Source organism: Rhododendron vialii, chromosome 2a, assembly GCF_030253575.1.
Source record: "Rhododendron vialii isolate Sample 1 chromosome 2a, ASM3025357v1".
Lineage (NCBI taxonomy): Eukaryota > Viridiplantae > Streptophyta > Magnoliopsida > Ericales > Ericaceae > Rhododendron > Rhododendron vialii.
The window spans coordinates 42769205-42775204 of record NC_080558.1 but is presented as its reverse complement, the minus strand read 5'-3'; positions in this window follow the sequence as shown (position 1 = coordinate 42775204).

Below are 6000 nucleotides of genomic sequence, written 5' to 3'. Positions count from 1 at the left end.
ATTGTCCTTTAGAAATAAAGCCTAGTCCACGTCTCACTCTTATCCATAGGAAACCGGATGTTTGGGTGGATGGTTGGAAGTTGGTTTTAAGCTTTGCTGGGGCTGGCTTCAGGTTTACAGGCTCCGGGTGTATTTTAAAAGTGGCTCTGGGCGTCGGCATTGGCTATCGGGTGGCAAAGTTGAACTTCTGGAGATAAGCCGCCCGTATCGATACAGCACGTAAGGCGTATCGATACGCGTTTGTTCGTGGGCAATCAGAAAGACCCGTATCGATACGGATTTTGGACCGTATCGATACGCGTGGGTTAAAGTCGAAATCTGCAGTTATCAAGGTCGGCCTCTTCATCTTCCCAAACCCCATTTTCTCTCACTAACCCTCCATAACCGCCCAAGTTCTTCGAAACCCAACCCCAAAAAAAAACACCAAAATCAACCCCAAAACTCCATAATCTCTCCCCAAAACTCCAAGCTTTCAAGGAATTCCAAAGGTTTTCAAGGATTTCAAGTCAAATCCTACTCGTATTAAGGTAAATCCTCTCTCTCTCTCTCTATGCGCAAAATCTCCCATTGTTCTTCCTCTATATTAACTCCAAACCTTGATTACCCACTATATTGCCATGCATTGCTATTTTGAACCATCTTACCATGTTTCTAAACCCCAACTTCCGAAATCACCCATGAACCCCTGTTTTCGAGATTTTTGAAATTTTGATTGGTTTTAGGACTGGAATTGCATGGCGAAGTTATCATTTGTGTACTTAAGTTTTGAAGCAGAGTCTGTGTAGTACAACTCAGAAGGGTTGTGGACTCTGCCTGGCCGCCTGTTTTTGTTGAAATTTGCACGTTCCTGGCTGCAATTTGGGTTGTTTTCGGTAGTATTTTGTTTCAAGATTTGGGATATTGTTCTGGTTGGTAGGTTTTGCATGCAATGGTGAGAACAAAGACTGTGGTTTCCAAGGGCAAGGCTCCGGCTTCTTCTTCGCAACAAGCGGAGGAGATAGTGCAGGAAATGGAGGAGGAGGAGGAAATGATTGCAAACCCGCAAAAGCGAAGCCGGGCTAAGAGGAGGACGGCGGTTGAAATTCGTGCCGCAGCTCAAAAGAAATGGGAAGAAGGGATTCGGAACCGGGGGTTCAAGAATGAGCGACATGTTGACGTCGACAACCTTGGTATCGAGAATCCGTTTGTTCGTCGCATCCGCGACCAAGGTTTGTCTTACTACCTGGCCCCTAACCCTAGTTACAACAAAGAGCTTGTCGTAGAATTTTACAAAAACATGAAAATTCCGCCTGAGGAGGATGAGAAGAAGGATGATGCCAAGGTAACATCAAAAATTGGGAAGATTACTATCGAGGTGACTTCAGGGTTTATTGCACGGGTTTTGAATTACCGCCAACCACCCGCGGATGATGTGAATTATCCCGATGAGGAGTATATGGCGGATGAGACCGTTGTTCAGGAATTGTACAAAAATCCTAGGGAGGCAAGTCTCCCTCATGTGCCGGGAAGGTTTAAGGAGGTATATCGGCTTGTCAATCAGCTAGTGCATCACAATTTCAATCCGAGGGGTACGGAGAACAAGCCGGATAGCTACGAAGGGGGGATGATTCACGCGTTCATGAATCCGAATGTGGTATGTGACTGGGCAAAGGTTATATTTCAGGAGATGATTGATTTCAAAGCCAAGGCCCCAACCAACTCTAGGTTGCCTTTTCCATGTTTGGTGACCGTTATGTGTCTGGCTCAGAAGGTTCCCGCTTCCAAGTTTCCGGAGCGTGAAAAGCTCAATCTGGGGGATATTAACAGTTCCATACTCACCCGGAGTATCTCTCAGTCCCGACCTACTGCTGCTGCTGCCCCACGTGGGGAGTACTTGACTACTTTGCCACCAAAGGGTGCAAAGTCGGCTGCTTGGAACAAATTGCTGTTTTGCCAAGGGGTGGCCACTATGGGATGCCTGAAGAAACTGAAAAAGGAGACCCGAGCCAATGCAAGGAGGCAGCGGAAGATTGATCATAAGTTAGACTGGGTTCTGAGCCAAGGAGTGGGGCAAGCCAGTGAGCAATATGTGCCACCGCCCGAGGAGCCTGATGAGGACAGCGATGATTTTGCTGGGGATGAGCCGGTGTTTGTGGATGACGAGTAGAGTCGGTGGAGTAGTTGGAAATCCCTCAACTTGGTCGGGGTGCTTGGTGGTTGACAGCCCACCTTTTATCTTTTATTTCGTTGTTTTTAGTTTAGTTTGGTTTAGTTAACTCTGACTTAATAGTTTAGTAAGTTTTTGTTGAGGCCGGCATGTGGCCTATGACTTGGTAGTTGGAGTTGGAGGCGGCCAAGGGTAGTTGAACCAAGCTAGTATATGGCCGCTATCCTTTTTTGCTAACCGTTCTTTGATTTAAAACCAAGGTCAATATATGCTATAAAGCCCTTAGTAGATCTTTAATATGCCTTGATTCCATTTCGATTTATTGCCTGATAGCTAGTATATTTAGTTTGTGGCATGCTTTCTTTCGGCAATTCAGTTTTCAATCGTTTAGTCGTAAGTTCTGTTTAATGGTGCTCTCCACTTATAAGGCATGGTATTTTTGTTCCCCGTGCCTAATTCGAGCACTTTTCTTATGGGATATGGTTACATTGGTTGGAATTGGTTAAGTTATAGCTTCGTATCCGTCTTTTGTCTTTTGGCGCTCGTTTTGGATACTTGATTATAACTTGCTCAATATTTAGTTGATCGCTCAATTGTTGGCTGCGAGTTGTTTTGGAATAATTAAGTTGTTTTAACTCTTGCCAATTAGTTGCAGTTTGAGTAGGTGCCAAGTAGCTCTGTCGGAAGGATGGTCTGGCGTTCTTTATTTTCCTTTAGTTCCTATTTTGTTGCTAGGGACTAGCAACGCTCAAGTTGGGGGTGTGATACGCACCTAAGATTGCTTGATCGTGGTGCTTAAGTCCGTTAGTTAAAAGTGCTTTTAGCTTTTATTGTCGTTTTTAGCCGATATTGCTCGTAAGGTAGTTTGTTTAGTGTTTCAGGCAAAACGCCCTTAAAAGGCGTATTTTGAGTCCAAAGCAAACCCCCAAGTTAATTCAAGACTCATTGCTCGGTGGAACTTGTGCCAAAGTGACCAAAGAACGAAGGCGAGGAGCATCGGGCAAGCCAACGGTCGTCGGGTGTCAAGTTTTGGAGGCTGGCCTGAAGATCAGAGATAAGCTCCCCGTATCGATACGGATTTTGGACCGTATCGATACGCGTTTGTTACCTTTCTAAGCAGAGAGTCCCGTATCGATACGGACATAATCTGTATCGATACGGGATTGTTACGGGAGATTGGCCTTTTCAGCTTAACGATGTGGTATCGATACTTTGCTTATTCTGTATCGATACGGAGAGCTTCCGACCAGATATTTTGCTACTTTTTGGACTTTCCATTTATGGAATACTTGCTACTTATAGTATGTTTTTAGATATTTGAGGAGAGAGAAACCCATTGTGTATAAATAGGGGTCTCCTCTCTCCCCTTTGTTATCTAGGTCTTTAATAGCTTTTAATTTTCCTCCATTAATGGTCTTTCAAGCTTTTCATAGTGTAATCTCTTAGAACTCAAGTAAGTAATTCTCGTTTGTTAATTTCTCGTTTATTAAAGTTGTTCCTACGGACTAGATCTTTTATAATATCAAGTTTGTTTTCGTTTTCATCGGTTAAAAGTCATGTCTCGTTTTTATGCTTTCTTTCATGCTTTAGCTATGTGTGAGTAGTTGATAGGCCAAGTCTCGGGGTAATCTTTCCCGAGTACTTAGGTGGTTATTTGGTTCTCAAACCTTCGGGCTTAAAATCTTGGTTTTCGGAATTTCATTAATCTAGCCTTTTTGGTCTAAGCGAGGCGTGTTAACTCCTTGGTATGAAGTTTAGTCAAGCGGTCTTGGCAAGCGACATATTGAGGGCTCGTGGCCCCCTACGTGTTAGATACATTAGCAAAAATAGGTTGATTTAATTCCGGTTAATCACCTCTTTTGATAAACGTAGTCATTAAAGCTAAATCTTCCGGGCGTGAGCACGCGGTCGTGGCTCTCGCCTGAGTTATATTGAGAACCGGTAACGGCTAAAGTCAAGGGTTAGACGATCCCTAGACTTGCCTCCTTTTAGTTTATTAAGCGTTATCCTAGTCTTTTGCCTTGGCAATTTTCATCGTTTCAAAGCAAAACCAAGTTGGCCGTCTTAAACGCCACAATCCACCATATAAAACCTACAATCCGATTAAGCTACATTCGAATTCTCTGTGGGTACGATCCCGGACTTCCGGATATTATGCTACCGACGACCTAGCCCTACGCTTGGGGTATTCAACCTTATATTTGAAGGCGAGGTTTGAAGGCGAAGCATGGTGGTAGTGGAGGAAGTGGTGGTGGTGGTGGAGGTGGTGATAGTGGTGGTGGTGGAGTGGTGGAGGTGTTGGTGGGAGTGGTTATGGTGGTGGTATGATGGTTGAATGTAAGTACATAAAAATTCAGTCACAATTAAGTAGCTCAAAGCTACTTAATTTTTTTCAACTTTTTGACCTATATTTTAAGTGGTACTTAATTTGTTAAGCAATGTAAAATGTGATTATCAAACCTACCGAATCACTTATTACTTAATTGATTCAGTTTTAAATGCTGAATTTAGGTTATCAAACGAGCCCTAACCCTAGCACCACTCTTCGGTTTTCCAAAAGGATTTGGAGTTTTCAAAAGGGTGGTTTATTATGGCCTTAATAAAAGTCCGGTTCAAATGCGGTCTGACCGCCCTCCGGTTCGATTGCTATTTTACTGCTTTGTATGGTCTCATACTCGGAATTAACCCTTTTCGGAAGGTATCTAAGTATCAATATACTATAGAAATATTGTTGAAGCCAAAAGCTAGCCTTTTAACTCTTAATCCTACATTCCTAAAATTTTGATTTATTCTTATTTATAAAAATTGAGAGCTAGAAAACGGGAGATTATGCTATCAGTGAGAGAGAACGTGGGGAGAGAGAGGATGTGGATGGGTGGAGAGAGAGAGAGGGGTTGGGCTGAAACAACCGTGCTACTTGCACATGCATTTTTACACAGATTTTGCACATATATTTTTATGGGGCCCACCTCATGTTCCGCCAATATGATCCGAACCACTCATTATTTTTAAAATAATTTTTTAAGAGCTTCTGTAAAAAATCAACTTGATAGAATATCGGTAAGGGCTTTTTTATTGGTAAATAAATAGCATGGCGAATCAGGTTCTTAATAGGGTTAAAGTAATTTTTGATAAATAATAAGAAAAAAAGAACTTTATTGCATATTTATTTACCAATAAAAAAAAGAAAGAGTTAAAAGTAATTTTTGAATGTAAAAAGTAAAAATAAATAAAAAGTTAATACCTTCCGTTAGCTCCATCCGTTAGGACTAGACAGAATTTGACGGCAGGGGCCTAATTGCTAACAAAATGCTAAGTTTAGGTATTTTTTTGTCAATAGTAAAAGTTCAGGTGTTTTTTTGCAAGTTATCAGAAAGTTCAGGGACTTTTTTGAAATTTTCCCTTATTTCTTGGTATCTCGATATGTTAGATATGTGCGGATATGTGTTAGATACGCTTGGATACATTTTGGATACGCGTGAGGGTAAATGTATGGGTTAAAATTGCAAGTAAGACTATATTTTCTTTTCCCTCCACCAATCGGCACCAGAAACACACTGACGATATCCTCTCTCTCGAGAACCTTGTAAGTCTCTTGTCTTTCTCTCTCTTGTCTCTCATCTATCATCTCTCTCTCTCTCTCATGTATGGAAATATATATATATATTAGTCCCCTTCTTATAAGGACTATTTTATTTTAATAAAATGCGGACCTCCATTTTCCAATCAAATTTTGATGATTGGAGCCGCTCAATGTGTTCAGAACGTGATTTTTAAGGTACCCGCGAGAAATCAGCAAAAAAAAAAGACCGGGAAGGGCTTCATCCGAGTAATTTTTGTTTGTTTTTTATCTA